The following is an 8947-nucleotide window of genomic DNA, read 5'->3' as shown; positions in this document are numbered from 1 at the left end:
TGAACTGTAATTGGAAAAAGTAATATGGCAGCGATAAGCAGATTGCAGCCCAAGGCTGCGAGCACAAGGTCAATCATCAAAGTTCAAGAGGTTTGTCGAGCACATGGCAACATAATAAAGATAAACAGATGCCTAGCAGCTATGGTGTATGATTAACTTTATGTACATTTTCTCAATCCCTCCTTTTGCCATTGTGAGGCAAGTTTGAACGTCATTCATTGTCTATGTTAATGGACATAAGGTCTTTTATCTCCTGCTCAAGGGACAGCATAGCCGTGTGTTGAGGAGGGCGAACAGGCCAGGGGGCAAAGGATGCCATACAGCAACCGCACAAGGCAGGTAGGCACTGTACACAAAGACAACAGGTGAGGAATACAGCAGCAAGCACAAAAAGGAATATTAGTATCTTCCAGCCCCATTGGGAAATCAAGCCCCAAAACCAGTCGGTCAAGGACCATGTTCCTTCGTCTTGGTATATTGTGGAAGCTATCATATGCAACCTTTGAATAGCTTTATACACTGAAGGGGCATTGTCTGATATATAAATGCAGCAGCTCGATCCGATCAAAGTACACACTCCACCACTGTTTTGAAGAGTAACAAGGCGGTCAGCAGGGAGCTCTGCAGTGATGTTACTCAGAGCTCCTGCTGTTTCATTTATTGTTGCTTCCACGACTCGTGTGAGATGTCTGATATCCCTACTGTTCATCATAGGGCCCCAAAATGGAAGGACTCCTTTAAAGTAGTCCAATGCTTCTTGTGCTGAGGTATCTTCTGCAGATATTACCCCTCTCCGAGTCCTGTGGTGTTGAGGGCCAGCTGTGTAAGTTGGTGGTAGTAACCAAGCAATGTAACACGTGCCGGTCCAGGTGGGTACCAAGGAGGTGTAGGCATTATTACCACAAACAAAATACAAGTTTTGTGATGGTATCATGGTAGGCCAATTAGTTCCATTCAATATTACTGTAGCATTACAGTTACTGGCACCTACACTTCTATTACCACTTTTCTGAAAACAAAGTGGAGCCTTGACCTGTGTTACAAAAACTCTTCGGCCAATCCGGGGTGTGGTATTACAGGATAAAAAATATATGTCAGTAGACCTATTTCGTTGGTCAGCATATTCTGACTTTTCTTCCTTTGTTCCATAAACTCTCTTTCCAGTGGGCCAGCATAACTGGTATAGGTGGGTGACCAATAGTCCGGAATTAGTAGCATCCATTGAGGTAGCCCAAATGGCTGATAGTTCATACCAGGCGCTGCAGGAGCCATCAAAAGAAAAAGGGAATGCAATATATGGCAACCTTCTTTGCACGGAACTCGGTAGCAAGCCACATATCCAACAATTTGTTCTATTTACAGCCAGCTGATGTTGATGTAACATAGATATGAAGGTATTGTTTTCATATTCCTTACGTCGTCCTTCCTCATGGGGTGGTAAGGAAACACGGCTGTGTTCTGGAGGCAGTGGCTTAGTTGGTGAGACCTCTGAGTCAGAATCATGTATTACCCACCCAATGCAGGACAGAAGTATCAAAAATAGTATTGTTATGGTGAGACAAGCGATACGTGGGCCTAATAGTCTTTTTAAATGACTTATTTTCTTATTTTTCCTCTTGTCTTCTTCTATAACACCCATTTCTCTTTATTGCTTGTCCCACTAGCAGTTCAGTCCAACCTAGGTGCTGCCCGTGACTGGTGGTTGCTTCACTGTGGGATGATTCCAGCAGTCCTATTGACACACTCTGGTCCGCCCGACAGTCAAAATCACGGCCCTGCAGCTATCGTCAGACTTAAAACAGGGGTTCAAGCAATCAGTTCATTGTTCATTTTCTTATTTACGTGGGCGGAAATCGTATCTTGTGGACTGTGGTATGGTATGGTCAGGAAACAATTGTTCAGTGTGACCAAAATCTGAGGGAACCTCCTGCAGCGCACTGTTGTTTTGTTTTTTATCACTCCGTGTAGTGTTGCTGAAATGGTCCTCAGTCGTCGGGTGGTCACCACTTTTTATTTCATCAGAGGGTACGAGTAGGGGTACTTTCTTACAGTGGGATGCATGTATCCAATTCTTAGCTCCCTCGACTTTAACTGCTGTTCGAGTAGCAAGGAGGACTTGTCGCGGACCTTTCCATCGAGGTTCGAGACTCTTTTTCCGCTGGAAATTCTTTGTGAGGACCCAGTCTCCAGGTAGTATCTTGTGGCCTGGATCAGTGGATACAAATGGAAGTGCTTCACGCACCTGTTGGTGAACAGAACGCAAAGAATTAGTGAGTTCATTTAAATAGTCCATCAAAACAGGATGTTCTAGTTCTGAGTACTTGTGAGGTCGAGGGACCCCCCAGACATTTGCTGGCCTACCCATCACTATCTCATGGGGTGACAACCCTGATCTAGAGTGAGGCGTCATCCTGACAGACATTAAAGCCAGGGGCAACGCGTCCGGCCACCGTATACCGCATTCTGCGTATATTTTTGACATCTTCAATTTAAGTGTGCCATTATATTTTTCAACTAGTCCTGCTGACTGGGGGTGGTTAGCTGCCTGAAACTTCTGGCGGAGGCCCAACCCTTCACACACCCTTTTCATCACCTGCCCTACAAAATGACTCCCATTATCTGACCAGACACACCTTGGGACCCCAAACCGTGGGAAGAACTCCTTCAGAAGTACCTTACCGGTGGTAAGGGCAGTATTATCTTTAGTAGGGTAAGCTTCTACCCACTTACTGAACATAGAGACCACAACTAGGACATATTTCAAGTTGTTACACCTTTCCATCTCAATATAATCCATTTGTAGTACTTCAAAGGGATACGTTGGTGGGGAAAAATGCCCAGCGGGGACTGAGGCACCCTTCCCTATGTAATGTTGTAAACAAATCATGCAGGATTGAACCAGTTGGTCAGCTACTCTTCAGATATTTTCATTAGACCAAACCGGATCAAGCAAATCACAGATGCTTTTCGCACTAACGTGTGCAGGACCATGGGCCATAGTCACTACTGGCAGCACGAATGCATCGGGTAACATCCATCTTTCCTCTGTGTCAGATCTGTCCAGCACAGCGTATTTTCATCTAACTTGGCCTTCCCTTCTTCCCATTCCTTTCTCTCCTGTTCAGTTGCCTCATCCTGTATCTTCCTGACACTCTCTACTGTGTTCCCAAATATTTCATGGGGACGAACCTTCTCTGTACTATCTACCACATACATGTGTCCTGTCTTTGCATACGCTGTATCTTTTGCTGTCTGATCGGCTAGGGCGTTGCCCCGTCCAGTTTCATCTGTCACCTTTTTGTGTGCACTACACTTCATGATAGCCATTGTTTTGGGCAACGCCAGGGCAGAAAGTACGTTAGTTATAAGGGTCCCATGTTGAATACGTGTCCGATGTGAAGTGAGGAATCCTCGTTCTGCCCACAAGCGACCAAAATTGTGTGCTACGCCAAATGCATACTGACTGTCTGTGTAAACATTCACATTAAGTCCTTTACTTAACTCACAGGATCATGTTAGAGCTATTAATTCTGCGGCCTGAGCAGAGTTATGTGGTATTCTAGCTGTTTCAACTACAGTGGTAGCTGTTGTAACTGCATAGGCTGCAGAGGTAGTGCCATCGGGTAGCTTGATGCATGAGCCATCTACGTATAATATGCCATCAGGGTCTCTCAGTGGAGTGTCCTGTAAGTCCACTCTCCCTTTTGTTTCATCCTCCGTCCGGAGAATGCAGTCATGTATGTCATCATAAGAATCTTCTGTTTTTTCAGTAATTGGCAATAAAGTGGCAGGATTGAGCGTGTTGCACCTTTTTAATGTTATATTACTAGCTAAAAGTGTCAGTTCATAAGATGCTGTGTTTTTGTTTTGTTTAATAGTGCGTCAACAGTGTGTGGGACGAACAGGGTGAGGGGTGAATCCATGACTATCCCGGCCGACTGGCGCACTGTGACCGCTGCAGCGGCTACTTCCTGTAGACAGCTCAAGAGTGCACAGGCCACTGGATCCAGTAGGGCCGAAAAATAAGCACAGGGGCGTTGTTTTCCACCATGCTCTTGGGTTAACACTGATAGTGAACATCCATTTCTCTCGCTCACATATAACTGAAAATCTTTACGATAATCAGGCGTACCCAGTACAGGTGCTGTGCAGAGTGTATTTTTCAATTCATCAAAACCAGACTGAAAATCATCATTCCATTCAATCTTTTCAGGACAATCTTTGTGGGTGAGATGCACAATGGTTTGATCAAAAGAGAATAATTAGGAATCCATTGACGACAGAAGGAGGTAATACCTATAAAGGCCCTAACGTCTCTCTGTGTCCTTGGAACCGGTATGTCTCGTATAGCTTGTATTCTCTCAGCCGTTAACGTACGTCCCTCCTTAGACAGGAGGTGTCCTAGGTATATAACCTCCTGTCTACAATATTGCAATTTGGAAAGGGAGACCTTATGGTGATGATGTGCTAAATGTTTCAATAAGGCTACAGTATCTGTTTTACAATTTTGTTCTGCAGTGGATGCTATTAAAAGGTCATCCACATATTGAACCAGCGTCGAGGAGCAAGGAAAAACAAGGGCATCTAATTGACCCTTGAGGGCCTGGCTAAAAATGCTAGGCGATTCAGTATAGCCTTGTGGAGCGCGACAGAACCAGAAACTGCGACCACCCAGTGAAAACCCAAAGATGTGTCTACTATCTGGATGAATGGGAATGCTAAAGAATGCATTCTTAAGATCGATAACAGAGAACCAAGTAGAGGAGGCAGGTATCATTGTTAATAATGTCGTAATGTCAGGAACAACAGGGAACTGGGGTATTACAATCTTATTGACCGCCCGTAAATCAATAACAAATCGGAGTCCTGGAGACGCGGTGCCATCAGATAATTTTTTATGAACAGGAAGGACAGGACTGTTACAATCATTACCACGCGTTTCTTCAATGACACCCAAATCAATCAACTGGGTCACAATATTTGAGTTGTTGTTCAATGTGTTGGGATAATTTGTATTGGGGAAGACGAGGTAATTTGGCATTGGCTTTCAAGCGTATGACATATGGTGGTATGTCCAGACATCCAACATCGTCCTTATGTGTGGCCCATAAAATGTCTGGCAAATCTCGAAGTTCGGGTGGAAGTGGTTTTGACAAAAATTGTGACGGGGAAAAATTTGGACCTAGAGTGACATGAACTCCATCCGGAGAGCAATAAATGGTGGCGTTCAATTTCTTTAATATGTCCAAACCCAATAAATTCTCACTACAGGCCGAAGTAAGAATGAGAGGGGAGCTAATGGTGTAAGGACCTATAGCAACATGCAGTGGCTGGGAGACGGGGTTAGCCACCGGAACACCAGAAAAACCCATAGAGACATTAATATTGCCAGACAGAGGGACCCCTTGACCTCTTCCTGTTTAACAGAACTTTTGGTGGCCCCAGTATCTACCAAAAAATCATGTGGAGTACCGTCTAATTGTACCTCAACGTGAGGGCCATTCTGCCTAACAGGAATAGAAACTGGTCCCACCCCCCTCTGTCGAAGGCTGTCCTAGTCAAAGGAGGACCCCTGACCTTCATACGCATCATAGTCGTCATTAAAATATTGACGCTGGGATGAAGCATCAAAATAATTCGGGCGGGGGGTACTGTGGGACCGTGAAGGGGCCTGCTGGCGGGGTCTGTCTGCAGGACCAGACCTACCGCGTGGTCTGTAGTCCTGTTGCGGTGGGGGCATGAGGCGGCCTGTGGAGTTGTCCTTATTGGGGCAGTCATTCTTCCAGTGGCCCTCCTGCTTACAATAGGCGCACTGATTGTAGGAGAGGGAAGAACGGGGAGGGCGTTGGGACTGCCTTCTGTCATTGGGAGGTCTTTGTGACCTTGATCTGGACTGCTGTTGATGGGGCTGAGGGTAGGCCTGCTGAAATAACACCTTTGTTTTCAACTCCTTCTTTTTTTTCTCGTTCTTTTCTTGTTCTTCTATCTCCCTGTTCTCATAATATTGGGCCATTGTCAGTATTCCAGTGGCAGTAGAGACTGGCCATGTACTTTCACACAATTTCAATTTTCCCTTTATGTCTGGTAATAAATTGTCCACGAATTTGTCAACAAAGAGTCTTATCCCCCCTTCAGTAGTCATGGTTTGGCCGCTGTAATCAGAAAAGACACCCTCAAACCTTGTATAAAAGTCTGAAACACCCTCGTCCTTTTTCTGTTTACAGGTGGCCAATTTATCCCAATTTATCCTGTGTGGTGCAAGTATGGTCTTCATTGAATCCAAAATACGCAGTGGGAGAGCCAATATAAGTGGGTCTGGTTTCGCTCCCCCAACCCTGTCTCTTTCTGCTGCTTGCAATTGGTCCCACGTGCCCCCTAGTTCAGCATAGTCGTGCCTCCGTATTTTTGACCATACTTCCTGCGGGACTACTGCTGCCATTAACATGTCAATATCGGAAAACGTCATAGTATATGATTCAAGAATTTGTTGCAATTCTTTACAATATCCTGCAGGGTTCTTACGGGGGTCAGGTAAGGTGGCTTTTAGGGTATATGTTTCAGATCTTTTCCATGGGGTGTGTACCCACATTTGTTGAAAATGCCCTGCGGCAATAACTTGGCCAGCGTCACCCGTCACCGGTTCTCGCCAAACCGGCGGAACCTCTCTCATGGGAAACATGGATGCCCTTATTGAAGGGCTACATGTCCACAGGCGGTCCCTATATACAAGAAGAGTAACAACATAATCATGTAGACCAGAACCAAACGGCAGCCCAGTAGAGGCGCGTTTTCGGAGGTCCACCAGTCCTGCGGGAGCTGAGGAACCATCATCCTCATATTCTTGTATTATAATGTTGCACATAAGGGTGGCTGCATGTAACTGAACTAAACTATCCCATTGTTTCATAGTGTGGACAATGTCCCTGACCCCATAGTCATTCCAATTAGTCATCCACCTCCGTGCCATTTCTTCAATGACATCTTCCTCTTGTGAATTAGAGAACAAATGTCCGCGCAGGGTGCTCTTTCGCGGAGTTATGGGGCGGGTGGTATGTGGTGTCTAAACAGGACAGGAGTCAGGGGTGGGCCAAACGGGGGCCAGTCGAGGGGTGGGTACAGTCGGGCGGGGTGTATCCTCTATAGGTCTGGTGACAGGAGGGGTGGTGGTGTGTGGCGGAGCACTCGCCTGAGATCCAACCGGGGGTGGCACAATAGGGTCACCTGGTGCAGGTTGAGGATGTAGTGTAGGATATATTGGTGGAGTATATAACGGGGGCTTATCTAACATATCGTTTAAAAGGGGGTCTTCCTCTTGTGGCTTATCCACTACTGTCCTGGAAGGGTAACACTTATCAGTTTGTAAGTGAAGCCTTCGGTCATGTTCTAAAATTTTCTGTTGATGTTCAGCTACGTCAGAGTCATATACCTTTTCAGTCACCGTCCTGGTCTTATGTCTCTGTAATTCTTTCTCTGCCTTCCTACGTCTTTGGTCTGCTTCTTTCTCCCAAGTCCGTAGTGAATCAAACATCCCTGGTCTACTTTTTGTCACAAACAAACGTTCCTGTAAATAGTCTAATTTATCTTTATCAAATGTCCCGTGAATAGGCCATTGTAAATCAGAACTACCTTTGGTTCTTTTTCTCCATATATCAGACCAAATAATCGGACCTATGCCACATTTAACATATATATCATAATTCGGAGTCCCGGCCGGAGGAGCGGGGCATGTTTCCTCCAGGCGGGAGTCCCTACTGCAAAGACAACAACACAATTTCCTGAAACAACTGAACGCTGGCATTCTTCCAGTATATTTTTTAAAAATAAATTCTTACATCAGTGGTTTGAATACACCAAATAAGTGGCAAATATGCCTTTTGCTTCCTATATACTTAAATGACAACTGAGGTCAGTCTTACCACTAACGTCGGTCTTTGCAAAGAGCGATAGAAACCGTACAATACTCACAGACCTATTTTTAGACAGGAATCTTTCAACTCCTTTCCTTACCTGACACTTCTGTTATAGTCCAACAGTTGGAGACTCCAGTAGTTCACAGGAAAAGAGACACGAATTCAGACAGCGCCAGGAGAAGTAGAGCCGGCTGGAAGACACACAGTGGAGATCCGCAGGTCCACGACAGAGAACGAAGCTCAGAATCTGGTGTGGGGAGCCTCGCCTGGAAATCCAATCGTGAGTCCTCCGTCACCTGGTCGGTCCCCTGGATGCCTGACTCGGGTCCCTGTTCGGGCCCCAACTGAGGAACCAGGAAAGATTTGACCCCCCCACCCGGGGTCTTCTTCCCAGCAGTGGAGGGACACCCTTTATGTGCTCAGGGTCAATTTAGCAGAGAGTTCACAAATCAGACGGAGTCACCAACTGGAGGAATAAAGAGAAGTTTATTACATGGATTATAGCTCAAGCTAATACAGAGTCCCAGGACAGTCAAGTGACTATCCTACGGAGGCTGCCCCTTCACTCTGGGGCACCCAACCTTATATACACACAAAACTGCTTAGTCAGAGGACAACTCCACCCCTATCGTATTCAAGGTCCTCTGCGGTCTTCAGAATATTTCAGGGATATACGTGTGGTGGGAGAAGGTACAGATGCAGCTGGCAGGAGGTGGCAACGACCTGTACAAACTTGTTCTGACAGTTACTGATTAAGCACGACAATTCTCTGAACTGTAATTGGAAAAAGTAATATGGCAGCGATAAGCAGATTGCAGCCCAAGGCTGCGAGCACAAGGTCAATCATCAAAGTTCAAGAGGTTTGTCGAGCACATGGCAACATAATAAAGATAAACAGATGCCTAGCAGCTATGGTGTATGATTAACTTTATGTACATTTTCTCAACAGTACCAATACTTACAGTGGCCTTTGAGTCATCACATTGTTTTTCTTGGGTTGACTTTCTTGTTAATCTTATTTGCTTGCTTTTTATTTG

Source organism: Pleurodeles waltl, chromosome 4_1 (assembly GCF_031143425.1).
Source record: "Pleurodeles waltl isolate 20211129_DDA chromosome 4_1, aPleWal1.hap1.20221129, whole genome shotgun sequence".
NCBI classification, from domain to species: Eukaryota; Metazoa; Chordata; class Amphibia; order Caudata; family Salamandridae; genus Pleurodeles; species Pleurodeles waltl.
The sequence above is the reverse complement of the archived record's forward strand: the minus strand, read 5'-3'. Positions refer to the sequence as shown.